Source organism: Ovis aries, chromosome 18 (assembly GCF_016772045.2).
Source record: "Ovis aries strain OAR_USU_Benz2616 breed Rambouillet chromosome 18, ARS-UI_Ramb_v3.0, whole genome shotgun sequence".
Taxonomy (NCBI): Eukaryota; Metazoa; Chordata; class Mammalia; order Artiodactyla; family Bovidae; genus Ovis; species Ovis aries.
Window position 1 is genome coordinate 6,862,110 of NC_056071.1, and position 19,611 is coordinate 6,881,720.

Genomic DNA, 19,611 nt, shown 5'->3' on the forward strand with positions numbered 1-19,611 from the left:
ATTTTTGATGTATTTATGGGTGGAGGTGAGTTTTGTGTCCCCTTGTGGCTCAGCTGGTAAAGAATCTACCTGCAAAGCGGGGACCTGGGTTCAATCCCTGGGAAGATCCCCTGGAGAAGCGTAAGGCTACGCACTCCAGTATCCTGGCCCGGAGAATACTGGGTAGCAGAGTCAGACACAACTGAGTGATTTTCAGTTTCACTCCACCATCTTAGTCAGTTCCATTCTCACTCATTTTTATTACTAAATGATATTCAATTGTATGGACACTACCACATTGGTTTTATCCACTCAGAAGTTGATAAACATTTACACTACTTTCAGTTTTTAGCTATTATAAATAATAGTGCTATGAAGATGTTTACAAGGTTTTGTGTGAATGTGCTTTTAGTTCTCTTAGGTATATACCTAGAAGTGGAATTGCTGAGTCATGTGGAAACTATATGTTTAACTTTTTGAAAAATCACTCAACTGCTTTCTAAAGCGAATTAACAATTTTACATTCCAACAGTGTTGTGTGAGGATTCCAACTTCTCCACGTCTTCACCAGCACTTCTAAATGTCTGTCCTTTTGTTTATAATCACTCTGATGGGTGTGAAGTGATTCTCATTATAGTTTTGATTTGGATTTTCTTACTGACTAATAACAGTATGTTTTTTATTTCTTTTTCTTTTTAACACCCAAAACATTTTGGATTAGAGTATAGCTGATTAACAATGTTGTGGTAGTTTCCAGTGAATAGCAAAGGGACTTAGCCTTACAAACATGTACCCATTCTTCCCCAAGCCCCCTCACATCCAGGCTGGCACATAACACTGAGCAGGGTCCCATGTGCCATACAATAGGTCCTTGTTGGTTATCCATTTTAAATATTTCAGTGTGTACATGACCTTTCCAAATTCCCTAACTATCCTTTCCCCCCAACAACCATAAGTTCATTTTCTAAGTCTGTGAGTCTCTTTCTGTTTTGTAAGAAAGTTCATGTGTATCATTTCTTTTTAGATTTACATATAAGAGATGTCATATGATACTTCTCCTTCTCTGTCTGACTGACTTCATTCAGTATGACACTGTCTACATCCATCCATGTTGCTGCAAATGCATTATTTCTTTCTTTTTGGCTGAATAATATTCCATTGTATATATGTACCACATTTTCTTTATCCATTCCTCTGTTGATGGATGTTTCAGTTGCTTCCATGTCTTGGTTATTGTAAACAGTGCTCCAGCAAACACTGGGGTGCATACGTCTTTTTGGGCCATGTTTTTCTCTGGATATATGCCCAGAAGTGGGATTGCAAGGTCATATGGTAGCTCTATTGTTAGTTTTTTAAGGAACCTCCATGCTGTTCCCCATACTGGTTGTATAGATTTACATTCCCACCAAAAGGAGGATTCCCTTCTCTCCACACCCTCTCCAGCATTTTGTGTGTGTGTGTGGATTAATGATAGCATTCTGAGCCACGTGAGGTAATACCTCACTGTAGTTTTTATTTGCATTTTTCTAATAACTAGCAATGTTAAACATCTTTTCATGTGCCTGTTGACCATCTCTATGTCCTCTTTGGAGAAATGTCTATTCAGATCTTCTGCCCATTTTTTGAATAGTTTGTTTTGATACTATTAAGAATTGATGCTTTTGAACTGTGGTGTTGGAGAAGACTCTTGAGAGTCCCTTGGACTGCAAGGAGATCCAACCAGTCCATTCTGAAGGAGATCAGCCCTGGGATTTCTTTGGAAGGACTGATGCTGAAGCTGAAACTCCAGTACTTTGGCCACCTCATGCAAAGGGTTGACTCATTGGAAAAGACTCTGATGCTGGGAGGGATTGGGGGCAGGAGGAGAAAGGGACAACCGAGGATGAGATGGCTGGATGGCATTACATACTCGATGGACATGAGTCTCAGTGAACTCCGGGAGATGGTGATGAACAGGGAGGCCTGGCGTGCTGCGATTCATGGGGTCGCAAAGAGTCGAACACGACTGAGCGACTGAACTGAACTGAAGAATCATAAACAGTTTGTAACTTTGGAGCCATCCTTTATCGGTCACATTATTTTCAAATATTTTCTCCCATCTGTGGGTTGACTTTTTGTTTTGTTTATTGTTTCCTTTGCTATGCAAAAGCTTTTGAGTTTAAGTAAGTCTTATTTACTCATTTTCCTTTTATTTACATTATTCTGGGAGATGGATTGAGAAAGATATCGCTGTGATTTATATCAGAGAGTGTTTTGCATATGTTTTCCTCTGAGTTTTATAGTATCTGGTCTCACATTTAGGTTTTTAATCCATTTTGAGCTTATTTTTTGTGTGAAGTTGAGGAATGATATAATTTCACTTTTTTTACATGTTGCTGTGCAGTTTTCCCAGCACCATTTGTTAAAGAGATTGTTTTTCCAGCATTGTATAGTCTTGCCTCCTTTGTCATAGATCAATTGACCATAGGTGCGTGGGCTTGTGTCTGGGTTTTCTATCCTGTTCCATTGATCTATATTTATATTTTTGTGCCAGTACCATACTGTTTTGATAACTGTAGCTTTGTAGTATAATCTGAAGTCAGGAAGCCTGTTTCCTCTGTTTTTCTTTTTCAAGATTGCTTTGTTTATTCAGGGTCTTTTGTGTCTCCATACAAATTCTGAGATTTTTTTGTTCTAGTTCTGTGAAAAATGCCACTGGTAATTTGATAGGGATTGCATTGAATCTGTAGATTGCCCTGGGTAGTATAGTCATTTGACAATATCAATTCTTCCAATTCATGAACATGGCATATCTTACCATCTGTTTATGTCTTCTTCAATTTATCAGCATCTTACAGTTTTCAGAGTATTCTTTTGTCTCCTTAGGTAGTATTATTTCTAGGTATTTTATTCTTTTTGATGTGATGATAAATGGAATTGCTTCTAGAATTTCTCTTCCTTTTCTTTCATTTTTAGTGTATAGAAATGCTACAGATTTCTGTGTATTAATTTTGTAATATGCAGCTTTACCAAATTCACTGATGAGTTCTAGTAGTTTTCTGGTAGCATCTTTAGGATCTTCTATGTATAGGATCATGTCATCTATAAAAGTAACAGTTTAATTTCTTCTTTTCCGATTTGGATTCCCCTTCTTTTTCTTCTCTGATTGCTATAACTAGGACTTCCAAAGCTATGTTGAATAAAAGTGGTGAGAGTGGACATCCTTGTCTTGATCCTGATCTTAGAGGGAATGCTTTCAGCTCTTCACCGTTGAGTATGATGCTAGCTGTAGGTTTGTCATATATGGCCTTTATTATGTTGAGGGCTTCTCTGGTAGCCTAGCTGGTAAAGAATCCACCTGCAATGCAGGAGACCCTGGTTTGATTCCTGGGTTGGAAAGATCCCCTGGAGAAAGGATAGGCTACACACTCCAGTATTGTTGGGCTTCCTTGGTGGCTCAGTTGGTAAAGAATCTGCCTGCAATGCGGGAGACCTGGTTTTGATCCCTGGGTCTGGTTAGGTTAGGTTGTTTATTTGAGTTCTTTCTTGTTTCTTGAGATAAGATTGTATTGCTATACACTTCCCGCTTAGAACTGCTTTTGCTGCATCCCGTAAGTTAAGGACCAGTGTGCTTTTGTTCTCATTTGTCTCTAGATAGTCTTCCTTGATTTCCTCAGTGATCCACTGGTTGTTCAGTAGCGTATTGTTTAATTGTCACATATTTGTGTTTCTTAGGGATGCTTGATATGATTTCAATTTTCTTAGATTTACCAAGTCTCACCCTGTGGCCCAGCATGCGGTCAGTCCTGGAGAATGTTCCATGTGCACTTGAGAAGAATGTGTGGCCTGCTGCTTTAGGATGGAATGTTCTATAAATATCAACTAAGTCCAACCCTTCTAAAATGTTATTTAAAGACTTTGTTTCTTTGTTGATTTTCTGTCTAGATTATATGTACATTTGTGAAAGTGGAGTATTAAAAGTTCCCCACTATTATTGTATTACTGACAATTTCTCTCTTTATATTTGTTATTATTTGCCATACATATTGAGGTGCTTCTATGTTGGGTCTATATATATTTATAATTGTTATATCTTCTTCTTGGATTGAACTCTTTATCGTTATGTAATGTCCTTCTTTGTCTCTTATAAAAGTCTTTGTTTTAAAGTCTATCTTATCTGATATGAGTATCACTAGTCCAGCTTTCTTATGATCTCCATTTGCATGAAATACTTTCTTCCATCCCCTTACTTTGTCTGTAAGTGTCCATAGGTCTGAGGTGGGTCTTTTGTAGACCACTCAGCCCGTATTGCTTTTGTATCTACTCAGCCAGTCTATATCTTTTGGTTGGTGAATTTAATCCATTTACATTTAAGGTACTTATTGATATGTATGATCCTTTTTGCTAATTGTTTTAGGTTCATTTTTGTAAATCTTTTCCTTCTTTTGTGTTTCCTGCCTAGAGAAGTTCCTTTAGCATTTGTTTTTAAACTGGCTTAGTGGTGCTGAATTCTCTTAACTTTTGCTTGTCTGGAAAACTTGATTTCTTCATAAAATCTGAATGAGAGTCTAACTGAGTAGAATATTCTTGGTTATAGGTTCTTCTGTTTCATCACGGAATAGGTCATGCCATTCCCTTCTAGCTTATAGAGCTTCTGTTGAGAAATCAGCTGATAACCTTTTGGGATTTCCCTTGTATGTTATTTGTCCTTTTTCCCTTGTTACTTTTAATAATTAATCTTTGTCTTTAATTTTTGTCAGTTTGATTACTATGTTTTGGTGTATTCCTCCTTGGGTTTATCCTGCCTGGGACTGTCTGTGCTTCCTGAACTTGGTTGACTATATCCTTTCCCATGTTGGGGAAGTTTTCAGCTAATATCTCTTCACATATTTTCTCAGATCCTTTGTCTCTCTCTTCTCCTTCTGGGACCGTTATAATGCAAATATTGGTGCATTTAATGTTGTCACAGAGATCTCTTATACGGTCTTCATTTCTTTTCATTCTTTTTTCCATATTCTGTTTGTAACATTGTTTTTCACCACTCTTTCAGGTCATTTATCTGTCTTTCTGCCTCAGTTATTTTGCTATTGATTCCTTCTATTGCATTGTTCATCTCTGTTCCTTCTTTAGTTCTTTTAAGCCTTTGGTAAACATTTACATCTCCATTCTTTTTCCAGATCCTGAGTCATCTTCACTATCATCAGTCAGAATTCTTTTTCTGGGAGGTTGCCTATCTCCACTTCATTTAGTTGTTTTTCTGGGGATTTTTCTTATTCCTTCATCTGTTACATAACCCTATTTCTTTTCATTGTAGTTATCTTTCTGTGATTGTTGTATTAGTTCTGGAGGCTTCTGGGATTGTAGTTCTTATTTCTTCTGTCTTCTCTCTGGTGCATGAGGATAAGAGGCTTGTGCAAGCTTCCTGATGGGAAGGACTGGCTGTGGGGGAAACTGGGTCTTGCTCTGGCTGTGCTCTCATCTTGCTCAGTAAAACTTTAATCAAGTGTCTGCTGATGGGTAGGGCTGTGCTCCCTCCCAGTTTGTCATCTGGCCTGAGATGACCCAGTCCTGGAGTCCACAGGTTCTGTGGTAGGGCTATGGGCAACCTCCAGGAGAATTTATGCTGAGACATATCCCCCAGGAACACTGCTACCAGTTCCCCTGTCCCTGTGGTGGGTCTCTGCCAACCCACACCTCTGCAGAAGACCCTCAAACACTCACAGGTAGGTCTGGCTCAGTCTTCTGTGGGTCACTGTTCCTTTCCCCTCAGTCCTGGTTTGCACAAAGTTTTGTTTATGTCTGTCAAGAGTGGTGTCTCTGTTTCCCCCAGTCCTGTGGGAAGTCCTGTAATCAAATCCCACTGGCCTTCAAAGTCAGATTCTCTGGGCATTCCCAGTCCCTTGGCTGCATCTCCAGGCTGGGGAGCCTGATGTGGGGCCGAGAACCTTCACAGCAGTGCAAGGACTTCTTTGATATCAATGTTCTCCCGGTTGTGGGTCTCCCACTCAGAGGGTATAGGATTTGATTTTATAGTGATTGTGCCCCTCCTACTGTTTTGTTGTGGCTTCTCCTTTGTCCTTGGATGTGGGGTATCTCTTTTTGGTGGGTTCCAGTGTCTTCCTGTTGATGGCTGTTCAATGGCCAGTTGCAGTTTTGGTGCTCTGGAAGAAGATGTAATGGTATGTTCTCACGTGCTAATTGGCCATTCATACATCTTCTTTAGTAAAATATCTATTCAGGTTTTTTGCCTATTTTATAAATTTGGTTATTTCTTGTCTTATTATTGAGTTGTAAGTGTATTTTGAATAAAATCCTTTGTTAGACATATGACATATTTGCAAATAGTTTGTCCCATTTCACAGGTTGTCTTTTAGAGCAATAAGTTTTAAATTTTGTTGGAGTCCTGTTTATCTATTTTTTCCTTTTTTCACTGGTGTCTTTGTTGTTCTAAGAATCAAGAATCTTTGCCTAACCCAAGCTTATACCTAGTTTCATGTTCTATGAACTTTTTATAGTTTTAGATCTTCCTTTTATGTCTTTGATCCCGTTGGAGTTAAGTTTTGCATATGGTATGATATCAGGCTCCAGCTCAGTTCTTTGGCATGTGCCTATCCAGTTGTTTCAACACCAGTAATTAGAGGACTAGTCTCTTCTGAATTATTTATCTTGGCATACTTTTCAAAAAACAACTGACAATGAATATAACTGTTTATTAACCAGATTCTCAATTCTATCCCACTGAATTTTTTTTTTTTTCCTGATAGTATGGCCCTTTATTGAGAGTCACAGAACAAAACTAGGTCTCTGGAACCAGGTACCTCCCAGGTACAGCTTCTGCCACAGGCCTGTTCCTGCGGGAGGAGGCTGGCAACCTGGCCCGAGACACACACTGAGCACACAGATCAGGGGCGCTGGGCCTGGCAGTGGGACCTTCACCACCCCAACCGCCAGCCCCTCACATGAGTTGGCAGCATGGCCTCTTCTCCATGGGGGCCTACTCTGAAGGGGCTATGAGTTTGAAAGATACCCTGCATCCAAGGACAAAGGAGAAGCCACAACAAAACATTAGGAGGGGCATAATCACTATAAAATCAAATCCTATACCCTCTGAATGGGAGACCCACAACCTGGAGAACAATGATATCAAAGAAGTCCTTGCACTGTTGTGAAGGTTCTTGGCCCCACATCAGGCTCCCCAGCCTGGAGTTGCAGCTAAGGGGCTGGGAATGCCTGAGTTGGTCCACTCTGTCCCACTGAACTTTATGTCAGTTCTGTGTCAGTACCACACTCTTTTGATTATTTTAGCTTAGTAGTAATTTTTTTTAAATGGGAAATATAATTCCTTCAAGTTTGTGTTTTTTTCAAGATCATTTTAGCTTCTAAGTCTCTTACATTTCCATATGAATTTAAGGTCAGATTCTAGGGGGCAGCAAGAGGCAGCTGGAATTTTGATAAAGATTACATTAACAATATAGATCAATATTTGGAAAGCATTGCTATTTTAGTGTTATTAAGCCTGGAAAATCCCATGGACGGAGGAGCCTGGTAGGCTGCAGTCCACGGGGTCGCGAAGAGTCGGACACGACTGAGCGACTTCACTTTCACGAATTGGAGAAGGACATGGCAACCCACTCCAGTGTTCTTGCTTGGAGAATCCCAGGGACGGAGGAACCTGGTGGGCTGCCGTCTATGGGATTGCACAGAGTCAGACATGACTGAAGCGGCTTAGCAGCAGCAGCAGCAGCAGCAGCAGCAGCAGCAGCAGCAGCAGAAGCAGCAGCAGCAGCAAGGCTTCTAGTCCATAAACATGCAACGTCTCTTCGTTTATTTAATATTCTTTGACTACTTTAAGTAATGTTTTTCAGTGTTAAAGTCTTGTACTTTTTTGTTAAAAAAAGAAGTTTTGTTAAATCGAAAAAGTTAAATCAAACTTTTTGGTTTTGTTTATCCCTAAATATTTTTGATGCTATTTTTGTGAATGAAAATGTTTTCTTAATTTCATTTTTAGATAGATAGAAATACAATTCTTGTTTCTTTTGTATCCTACAACCTTGCTGAATTTGTTCAGTATTTTCTAGTAGGTTTTGTTTTTTTTATTTTGTTTTTCTGTATGAATCCCTTAGGATTTTCTACATATAGGATCATGTCATCTAATAATAAGGTTTAATTTCTTCCTTTCTAATCTGCTTACCTTTTGTTTCTTTTTCTTGCCTTATCACACTGGTTAGAACATCCATTACAATCTTGAATACAAGTGGTGAGACCAAACATCCTTGCCTTGTTGCCAGCCTTGGGATGAAAGCATGTAAACGTTCGCCATTAAGTGTTATGTTTTACCTTAAGTTTTTAAAATCAAATCTTTTATCAGATTGAAGAAGTTTTTGTCATAAATGGATGTTGGATTTTGCCAAATAGTTTTTCTTCATCTATCAAGATGATCATGCAGTTCCCCCCCCCCCATTTTTTTAAATATGGTACATTACATTAATGATTTCAGATGTTAAGCAGACCTTACATTCCCAGGATGAATCTACCTCAGTCATAGCTTATAATCCTTTTTATATGTCCCTAGATTTGGTTTGCATATATTTTGTTGAGGATTTTTTGTGTTCATATTTATCAAGCATTATTGGTTTGCTGTTTTTGTGTGTTGTCTTTGTTTGGCCTTGGTATCAGGAAGTGGCTTCCTGATTCTGTATTAGTGGCTTCATAGAATAAGCTGGAAAGGGTTCCCTTCCCTCTTTTTCTGAGGCTTGCAAAAAATACACATTATTATTTTCTTGAAAGTTTTTGTAGAATTTACAACTGAAGCTATCTTGGCATAGGTTTAATTTTGTGTAAATATTTTCAGTTACTAATTTATTTGTTTGTTATAATTCTATTCAGATTTTCTGTTTCCATTTTATTCAGTTTTGGTATTCTGTATCTTTATGGGATAATTTTCTATTTCACAGCTTTTTGATGTTGCAGCTTACATATGGGCAAGATTGGTTTTCAACTAGTACACTCTCATGCAGTCATAATGGTTATTATTTCCTAAGAGCCAGTGCCCTGAGAGAGCTCCTGCCTCTTCTCTAGCCTCCCTACAGCTCCCCACCTGTCAGCATCTAAAGGTTAACACCTGTAGCAGCTGGGGACATTCAGAACCCAGCTAACTCCAACATCATTGTCATCTATACAGATTGATTGGTCCTCCTGCTATACCAGTTATTAAATTTTTGAACATCAACTTTTGGAAATGGAAGACTGAGTCCCCACTTCAGACCTCTACTTCCTCTCACTTTGATCTGGTGTTGATCATGTGCTTCAGCATTCTACTGGACAGGTCTGGCAGAAGGAATAGCATCAATTGATTGGGTATGTCTGTCTGATAGTTGTAGGCCAGTGGATTGAGAGACTTGGGAAGTCAATGTGTGGGCCTAGGCTGATTTCTAATGAAAATCTAAATCCCAGCTATGGCATTAGAAAGAAAAGAAAGTGGCTGATGATAAACATGTAGCTCAAAGTAAGTAACTGAAAAATGTGTCTTTGTGCTAAAGGTATTACTGTATGGTGCCACACATATTGAAAGGAAGGTTGTTACCAAGCCTAAGCTCGTTCTGCTCGACGCATGACAGACTAATAAATTGAGAGAGGAGTTGTTGGAGCAAGGAATGATGACTTTAATCAGAAGGGTAGCAGACAGAGGAGATGGTAGACTTGAGTGTCCAAAAACCGTCTTATCTCAGGCAGGATCCAGGGTTGTTCCTGAATTATTTTCTGAATATAATCCTGAATTATACAGGGTTGTATATAACAATAGGGAAGGGGAAGGGGCTTTCAGTGGCCCTGAGCAATGGCAGAATAGGGCTGTTAACTGGTTGCTGGCTGACAGTTGCTCACTTGGTTGGGAGAGGGGTCCCACCAGAGTCCCCCAACCCACTGCTGAGTGGGACTATTAGCATCTGTCTCAGTGGAGTGTGCAGGCAGGAGCCAGGGAGGGAAAGGCCCCTTATGCCTTAGGTCCCATATGGGACCACTGCCAAAAGGTCACTGATTGAAATGCTTGCAGAAGGTAGGCAAGTAACATTCCTCATTTCATTGATTCAGAGATGCACATTTCTTTTGGCATTTAAACATCTTTGAAACTGGAGTGCATGTTACAACTGATGGTAAGTCAGAGTTTAATGGCAGTGTCATTTCTGTCTTGTTATAAAATACCAGCGTCATAATCAGATGTTTTGAAAATCACATCCTTTTATGTCAGCCTTGCACTTTGAAAGAGGTATAGGTACAAATACTTATTCTTCTACCATGAGAAAAGCAACAGTACAGGGGACATGACAAATGGCAGCTACTTTGTTGTTTCTGTGTCTAGCAGCCAATAGAGAGGGTTTCAGTTCACTTCAGTCGCTCAGCATGTCCGACTCTTTGTGACCCCATGGACTGCAGCACACCAGGCTTCCCTGTCCCTCACCAACTCCTGGAGCTTGCTCAAACTCATGTCCGTCAAGTCAGTGATGCCTTGCAACCACCTCATCCTCCATTGTCCCCTTCTCCTCCCACCTTCAATCTTTCCCAGCATCAGGGTCTATTCCAGTGAGTCAGTTCTTTGCATCAGGTGGCCAAAGTATTAGGGTTTCAGCTTCAGCATCAGTCCTTCCAATGAATATTCAGGGCTGATTTCCTTTAGGATAGACTGGTTGGATCTCCTTGCAGTCCAAGGGACTCTCAACAGTCTTCTCCAACCCCACGGGTCAAAAGCATCAATTCTTTGGCACTCAGCCTTCTTTATGATCCAACTCTCACGTCCATACATGACTACTGGAAAAACCATAGCTTTGATTAGATGGACTTTTGTTGGAAAAGTAATGTCTCTGCCTTTTAATATGCTGTCTAGGTTGATCATAGCTTTTCTTCCAAGGAGCAAGTGTCTTTTAATTTCATGGCTGCAGTCACCATCTGCAGTGATTTTGAAGCCCCCCCTAAAATAGTCTGTCTTTGTTCCCCCATCTATTTGCTGTGAAGTGATTGGACCAGATGCCATGATCTTAGTTTTCTGAATGTTGAGTTTTAAGCCAATTTTTCACTCTCCTCTTTCACCTTCATCAAAAGGCTCTTTAGTTCTTCTTGGCCTTCTGCCATAAGGGTGGTGTCATCTGCATATCTGAGGTTATTGATATTTCTCCCGGCAGTCTTGATTCCAGCTTGTGCTTCATCCAGCCTGGCATTTCACATGATGTACTCTGCATATAATTTAAATAAGCAGGGTGACAATATGCAGCCTTTCCCGATTTGGAACCAGAACAACAGACTGGTTCTAACTGTTGCTTCTTGGTGTGCATACAGATTTCTCAGGAGGCAGGTAAGCTGGTCTGGTATTCCCGTCTCTTTAAGAATTTTCCAGTTTGTTGTGATCCACATGGTCAAAGGCTTTGGCATAGTCAATAAAGCAGAAGTAGATTTTTTCTGCTACCGCTACAGAGAGAGTAGTGGCAGCTGGCAAACTGGAGAGTGCATCCTGCCTGCAGGAGCAGCGGCCTTCTCCCCCACTGCCCCACCTAATGGTTTCCTGCGGTGACATAGGCCCAGTGTTCACCAGTGTTAGGGGTTTTCAGAGGAAGCCAGAAATCCAGAAGTCTAGATTTTTATTTGAAACTTTTAATTTTTAAATATGGCTCAATTTTTTAACTGGCCAGAATGGAAAAAGGAAAAGAAAAAAAAAAAGGGTAAACAGGGTTAGATTCAGATTATATCTTCTGTTTTAAGGATTTAATAGAGAAAGCATGAGAAAAACTAAAAGTTGAGAACAAAAGAAAGAAAAACAGGAAAGTCAGTTTCAAAGTTCAACACTGGGTTCAGAGGCTCAAACTAGCAAATACCACAGGGCATATTATGTGTATAGCTTTTAAAATTTAATCTCTGCCTCCCCTAAACTTCCCTGGTGGCTCAGATGGTAAAGCATCTGCCTGCAGTGTGGGACACCTAGGTTCAATCCCTGGGTTGGGAAGATCTCCTAGAGAAGGAAATGGCAACCCACTCCAGTACTCTTGCCTGGAAAATTCCATGGACTGAGGAGCCTGGTAGGCTACAGTCCATGGGGTCACAGAGTCGGACACAACTGAGCGACTTCACTTTCACTTTCTCCCCTAAACAGAAGAAAGTGTGGTAAAATTTGCTCAAGGTGTTGTATTTTCTGATTATAAAAATGTGATTACTTTTAAATTACATTCTTAGGTTTACAAAACAAAAGTATTTGACTGCTGCTACTACAGATTGTGATCAATGAAAGCATGGATGATAAGGTGGCAAACAAAAATTATTAGAAGACCAGGGTTCTGATTCTGGCTGTGCAACATAGGGCAAGTAACTGAGCATCACTCAGCTTCAACTACCTCATTTATAAAACAGGGGTAATCATACCTGTCCCTGTACCTCACATGGCTATGGTAAGAGCCACGTGAGATAAAATATGTGAAAGTATAAAGTGTTACATAAATATCTGTTATTAGTATTTCTCACATTCCATAAGTAGTTGGGCCAGCACAGGTTCTGGAGTCTCAGATTCCCCATCTCAAGCTACAGCTCTTTCTCTAGACCACAGCACCTATGGTATTGGTTATCTTGTCTTGCCAATAGAGCAAGAGCTTACTATAAGCAAAAGTCAGCCAACATCTTAGAATCTGAGCCTCTATACTGTGTGGTTTAGGCAAAGCTTAGCTGTTGAACCTGAAAGAGTGGCTTTTCACATTTTGAAGGGCTACCCAGGGATAAGAGGTTGTCCAAGGTTATAGTTCATCTGTGTCTTTCTCATAGTCTGACCTTAGGCTAGTTCTTTCCCTCTGTGTTTGATATCTTCATTCTATATTGCTTTATGAGAAAAGAAAAGCTCCTACTTCCTTTTTGGTGAAAATGTAAAACTCTATTATGGATTAAGGAGTGGTCAAACTTTACGTTGGTATAAACTATAAAATATAGATGTAGTCTATGTCCAGACTAACTGTTTCAACACTTGCCTCTAGCCCATCTCAAATCTTATTTGAAAGTGGACATTGACGAAAAGGGGGCTACAGAGGATGAGATGGTTGGATGACATCATTGACTCAATAGACATGAGTTTGAGCAAACTCTGAGAGATAGTAAAGGACAAGGAAGCCTGGAGGGTTCATGGGGTCGCAAAGAGTTGGACATGAGTGGGCAACTGAACAACAATAGAATAAATTATAATTTTTTAAGGAAAAGAAAAACTTAACTTTAAAAGGATGTCATTCATAACTAGTGACTTGCTTCTAACTACTAAATTGGATATTATACTTTCTTCCTTAACCTCAAATTCAGTCTGGCTGAGACCAAATTGATTGTCTTATCAAAAAGGTGATTGCCCTCTATCTCGCAACTTCTGTTCATGACATTACCATTTTTAAATGTTGGTAAGCTTTTTCTGTGCTGTTGGAGAAGACTCTTGAGAGTCCCTTGGACTGCAAGGAGATCAAACTGGTCAGTCCTAAAAGAAATCAACCCTGAATATTCATTGGAAGGACTGATGCTGAAGCTGAAGCTCCAGTACTTTGGCCACCTGATGCAAAGAGCCAGCACACTGAAAAAGACCCTGATGCTGGGAAAGATAGAAGGCATGAGGGGAAGGGGATGACAGGGGACAAGATAGTTGGATGGCATCACCAACTCAATGGACATGAGTTTGAGCAAGCTCCAGGAGATGGTGAAGGACAGGGCAGCCTGGCGTGCAGCAGTCCTTGGGTTGCAAAGAGTTGGAAACTACTGAGCAACTGAACAACAACAAAACTTTTTCTGTGAATGGACCGATAGTAAATATTTTAGGCTGTGAGGGCCATAAGGTTTCTGTTACAAGCTATTCACCTATGCTGTTGTATTGTGAAAGCAGCCTTAGACAGCATGTAAGTAAATGAGCAGGGCTGTGTCCCAATAAAGCTTTAGTTACAAAAACAGACTAGGCAGGATTTGTCCCATTGTCAAAATGTGCCAAGCCCTATTATGGAATCTCGGGATGAAAATATCAAGAGTTGGTTTTTATTGTCCCCCTTCTTTAATTTCTATATCTAAGTAACTCTCTAGTTGGGCTTCCCTGGTGGCTCAGTGGTAAAGAATTCTCCTGCAAATGCAGAAGATGAAAGTTCACACCCTGGGTCAGGAAGATCCCCTGGAGAAGGAAGTGGCAAACAACTTCAGTATTCTTGCTGGAAAATCACCTGGACAGAGGAGCTTGGCGCCTGGGGTTGCAAAGAGTTGGACTGAGTGACTAAACAACAACAAAAATGACTAACGATGTTGAGCAGCTTTTCATGTGCATATTTGTCACTGATGTATGTTCCTTTCGAAATATCTGTTACAATATTTTGCCTGTTTTATAGTAAGCTGTTTTCTTATTATTGAATTTTGAGAATTCTTTATATATTCAAGATACAAGTCCTGTATTAGATACATATTTTGTAAATATTTTCTCCCAGCCTATAACTTGTCTTTACATCATCTTTCACAGTTTCGTACAAAAAGCAGACATCTTTAATTTTTAAGTCCAATTTGTAATTTTTCTTTTTATGAGTTTTTGTGTGTCATATCTAGGTAAAATCTTTGCCTAGTCCAAGGTCACAGACATTTTCTTGTAAAGGTCTATATTTCATGTTGAGTTAATTCTTGTACATGCTGTGAGGTATGGATCAAATATTTTTGTTTTGTTTTGTTTTTTGTTTTGATTCTACATGTGAACATTCATGTGGAATGTTGTTATTAATAGCATCATTTGTTGAAGAGTTGTTGTAGCATCGTTTGTTGAATAGACTATTCTTTCTCCAATAAATTGCCTTCACAGCTTTGTCAACAATCAGTTGTTTATTTGTGAGCATCCATTTCTGGACTGTCCTTTCTGTTCCATTCATCTATTTATCTGTCTTGACAGCAATACCAAACTCCCTTTCTTTCTGTAGCTTCATAATAAATCTTGATAAAAAGTGGTGTTTGTCCTGTAACTTTGTTCTTTTACAAAGTTTTTTGGGTATTCTATGTCCTTTGCATTTTTATGTGAGTTTTAGAAACAATTTTTTATTTCTTATTCAAAAAACATACAAGGACTTGGATCAGGAAGTCTTTTAAACTATCAACTTGTGGGAAATTGACATCTTAACAATACTGAGTGTTTCAACCCATGAACATGGTAAATATGTCTTCTTTAATTTCCCTCAGCTATTTTTTGCAGTCTTTACTGTACAAGTCATTATATTCATCTTAAATGAGTACTGCAGCTTTATTCTTTATATCGTATTTTGAGATACTACCACATATAGTATTGTATTTTAATTTCAATTTGCTAATGCATAGAAATATAATTTTTGTATAGTTCTCTTATATCCTACAGCTTTGTTCAACTCACTAATTCTAGGGGATTTTCTTCATAGTTCATCAGATTTTCTGTATAGATGATAATAGAGGTATACTATTCTGACTTAAGGCAGTTTTACTTTTTCCTTTTTATGATTTGGTTGCCTTTTATTTCTTTTCCTTGATTGATTGAACTAGCTAGAAACTCCAGTACAATGTTAAATAAAAGTGCTAAGTGTGAACCTCCATGTCTTGTTTCAGTTCTTAGGGGCAGAGACTTCAATTTTTCACTAATTTAGTTGTAGATTTTTCATAGATGCCCTTTATCAGATTGAGGAAGTACAGTTCTATGCCTATTTTGTTAAGATTTTTTTAATCAGAAATGGATATTAGAATGAACTGTTATGGTACATATATACAATGGAATATTACTCAGTCATAAAGAAGAATGAATTGGAGTCATTCACTAGAAGAATAAATTTCTAGTGACGTGAATTAACCTAGAGCCTCTTATGCAGAGTGAAGTAAGTCAGAAAGAGAAAAACAAATATCGTGCATTAATGCACATATATGGAGCCTAGGAAAAAATGGTACTGGTGAACCTGTTTGTAGGGCAACAATAGCATTGCATACATAGAGAACAGACTTGTGGATCCAGTGGAGGATGGAGAGGGTGGGACGAGCTGAGAGAGTAGTATTGAAACATGCATCACCATATGTAAAACAAATAGCCAGTGGGAATTTGCTGTATGATGCAGGGAGCTCAACCTGGTGTCCTGTGACAACCTAGAGGGGTGGAATGGGCTGGAAGGTGGGCGGGGAGGTTCAAGAGGGACAGGACATATGTATACCTAGGGCTGATTCACATTGATTAAAGCAGAAACCAATACAACATTGTAAACCAATTATTCTGCAACTAAAAATAAATTTAAAATTTTTAAAATAAATAAGCTAGAAGAATGTACAACTCAGGGAATATAGCCAATATTTTATAATAACTTTAAATGTAATATAAGGTATAAAAATATTAAATCACTGTATTGTAAGTCTGAAGCTAATATTGTAAGTCAATCATATTTTGATTAAATAAATAAGAAAATAATTCAACTATAAAAAAGAAATGGATATTAGACTTTGCCAAGTTGTTTTTGCATGCTAATCAAGATGATCATGCAGTTTTCCTTTTTTCATTCATTATATTATGAATTAGATTGACTGCTTTTTTTTAATTCTCATGTTGACTTTATTTCTTTTTTAATATATGTATTTTTAATTGAAGGATAATTGCTTTACAATATTGTGTTGGTTTCTACCAAATATCAACATGACATTGACTTTTTTATGAATGTTAAATCAGCCTTGCATTTATGAGACAAAATCTACTTGGTCATGATGTATTTTCCTTTTTATTTATTACTGAATTTAACTTGCTAAAATTTTGCTTTAAATTTTTGCATCTACATTCCTGAGACATATTGATCTGAAATTTTCATTTCTTGTATTTGTCTTCTTTTGGTATCAGGGTTTCATAGAGTGAGTTAGGAAATATTCTCATTTTAAATTTTCCGAAAGAGGTTGTATGCAATTGGTATTATATCTTCCTTAAATATCTGGCAGAATTTACTGTTGAAACCACCTAGGCCTGGAGATTTTTATTTGTTTGTTTTGTTCTTTGTAAGATTTTTAAAATACAAATTCAGTTTCTTTAACAAATATAGGGCCATTCAGGTATCTATTTTTTCTTGAGTGAACTATGGTATTGTGTGTCTTTACAGGAATTTTTAGGCTTCCCTGATAGCTCAGTTGGTAAACAATCCATCTGCAAGGAGATCCTGGTTTGATTCCTGGGTCAGGAAGATCCCCTGGAGAAGGGCTAGGCTACCCACTCCAGGTATTCTTGGACTTCCCTTGTGGCTCAGCTGGCAAAGAATCCACCTGCAATGTGGGAGACCTGAGTTCGATACCTGGATTTGGGAGATTCCCTTGGAGAAGGGAAAGCCTACCCACTCCAGTATTCTGGCCTGGAGAATTTCATGGACTGTATAGTCCATAGGGTCACAAAGTCAGACACGACTGAGTGACTTTCACTCACTCACTTCATTAACAGGAATTTTCCCACTCATCTAAGTTGTCAAATTTATTGGCATAAGTGTTTATAACATTCCCACATTAATCTTTTACTGTCTGTAGAATCCATAGTGATCATATCGCTCTCATTTCTAATATTGGTGATTTGTGTCCTTTTTCCTTTTTTTCTCATTAATCAGGTTAGAGATTTATCAACATTTATGGTCTCAGAGAACCAGATTTGGGGTTCTTTTTTTTTTCTCTGTTTTTCTATTTTTATTTAATTGACTTGTGAATTTAGTTTTATTAGTTATTTTATTATTTTCTTATGCTTATTTTGAGCTTAATTTGCTCTTCCTTTCCTAGTCGCTGAAGATAAAAATTAAGACCATGATATTGAGACTTCTTTACTTTTCTAATATAGACATTTAATGCTATAATTTTCTCCATAATGACTGCTTTAGTGGCATTCTCAAATTCTTGTATGTTGCATTTTATATTCTTTCAGTTTAAACTATTTTCAAATATCCTTTTTGATTTCTTTGACCCATGGTTTGTTTGTTTTAGGAAAGTGTTATTTAGTTTCTAAGTATTTGGATATTTCCCAGATATCTCTCTGTTGTTTTAACTTCCTTGGTGGTTATAGAATAGACTTTGTGTGACTTGAATTTTTATAAATTTATTAAAACTTGTTTTATGACCCATGTGCACTTGAAAAGAATGGATATTCTGTGCTTTGGCAGTCAGAATGTTCTGTCATTGTCATTCAGTTGTTCAGCTTTGTCCAGCTCTTTGCGACTCCATGAACTGCAGCATGCCAGGCTTCTCTGTCCGTCGCTATCTCCATGAGTTTGCTCAAACTCATGTCCGTTGAGTCAGTGATACCTTCCAACCAGCTCATCCTCTGTCACCCTCTTCTCCTCTTGCCCTCAACTTCTAGAACTAGAATGTTCTAGTAAATGCCAAATCAAGTTGGTTGATGATGATGTAGTTGGTCTTCTATATTCTTTACAGATTTTCTGCCTACTTGGTGTATCAGTTATTTACAAGGTATTTAAATATCTGAGTATAATTGAGAATTTATTTATTTCTTTTTGCAGTTTCACCAGTTTGATGTCTTATATTTTGAAACTATTTTTAGGTATATAGACACTTGGGATGGTTATGTCCTCTTGACTAATTGACCCTTTATCATAATGAAATGATCTTCATTATGGTAATATTCTTTGCTGTATAATCTACTTTGATATTAATATAGAGACTCCAACTTTGTTTTTAACTGATTTTAGCAGATTATTTTCCCTTCTTTTACTTTTAATCAATGTCTTTGAATTTCTTAAATGCAATGTATTGTTCAGTCTTATATTTTTGTCTGTTCTGTCAATGTCTTTCTCTTAATTAGATCACTTACATTTAATGTTATTATTGTTATAGTCAGATTTAAGTCTATCATCTTGGTATTTATTTGCTATTTGTCCCAACTCTTCTTTGTTCCCTTTTTCCTCTTTTTTTCTATTGGATTATTTTTTAAGACTCTATATTTATCTCCTTTGTTGTCACCTGTCACCTGTAACTCTGTATCTTTTTTAAAAATGTAATGGTTGGTGTAGGGTTTATACTATACATTTTTATCTTATCTCAGTCTACCTTCAAGTAGTATTACACCTTTATACATATAGCTTAAGAACTTCACAATTTCAACTTCTCCGCTTAGCCTTGCCTGGAAAATCCCATGGACAGAGGAGCCTGGTAGGCTACAGTCCATGGGTTTGCAAAGAGTTGGACACGATTGAGCAACTTGACTTTCATTTTTTTCTTAGCCTTTTCACAACTATTTTCATAGATTTCATTTATATATTTTATAAGCCAGAGAGTACATTATTTTTCATTTAAGTAGTTGATCATTTTTAAGGAGATTTACATAATATGAAAACAGTCTTACATGTTGGTCCATGTAAGTATAATTTTTCATTGCTCTTAATTCCTTAGTGTAGATGTAGATTTCCATTTGTTATCATTTTTCTTCCTTTTGAAAGATTTCCCTTAACATTTCTTGGGAACATTGGACTGCAAATCTACTGGTGGTGAATTCTTTCAGACTTTGATTTTGAAAGATATTTTCACTGGTATTGAATTTCAACTTGACATTGTTTTCTTTTCCATACTTTAAATATGTTGCTTCACTCTCTTCTTATGTGCTTAATTTCCTCCGAGAAAACTGCTCTCATCATCTTTTCTTTTAATTGTGAAATA

The 19,611-nt window shown here is 37.9% G+C and overlaps 1 protein-coding gene across 5 annotated transcripts in view; it reads left to right on the plus strand.

Annotated features, from left to right (window-relative positions):
- TTC23 (tetratricopeptide repeat domain 23) overlaps positions 1-19,611 on the plus strand; it is a 164,998-nt gene that overhangs the window by 25,936 nt on the left and 119,451 nt on the right. The window contains exon 1 of one of the 5 annotated variants that reach the window (XM_042235647.2): positions 9,134-9,315. The exons of the other annotated variants lie outside the window; for them this stretch is intronic. The gene's annotated coding sequence lies outside the window, so the exon portion shown is untranslated. Of the gene's footprint in view, positions 1-9,133; positions 9,316-19,611 lie in introns of those variants that run through there. 5 annotated transcript variants of the gene reach the window in all.